Below are 200 nucleotides of genomic sequence, written 5' to 3' on the forward strand. Positions count from 1 at the left end.
TCGCATTCATACTAATATGTTACTTTCCAGGTTTAAACGAACAGCTGATTTATCTCCGTTTAAAGTGAAATGGTGCATATGAGCCTTAATATTGTTACATTATCAATCAATCATTTAGCAGAGTTCTTATTTGATTTCACACGAATTTCAAAACCTCTCTTCCTATTCGCTTGAAACATGTAAACATCATTCTGATTTCA

The sequence above is a fragment of the Nilaparvata lugens genome, chromosome 1 (assembly GCF_014356525.2).
Source record: "Nilaparvata lugens isolate BPH chromosome 1, ASM1435652v1, whole genome shotgun sequence".
Classification (NCBI taxonomy): domain Eukaryota; kingdom Metazoa; phylum Arthropoda; class Insecta; order Hemiptera; family Delphacidae; genus Nilaparvata; species Nilaparvata lugens.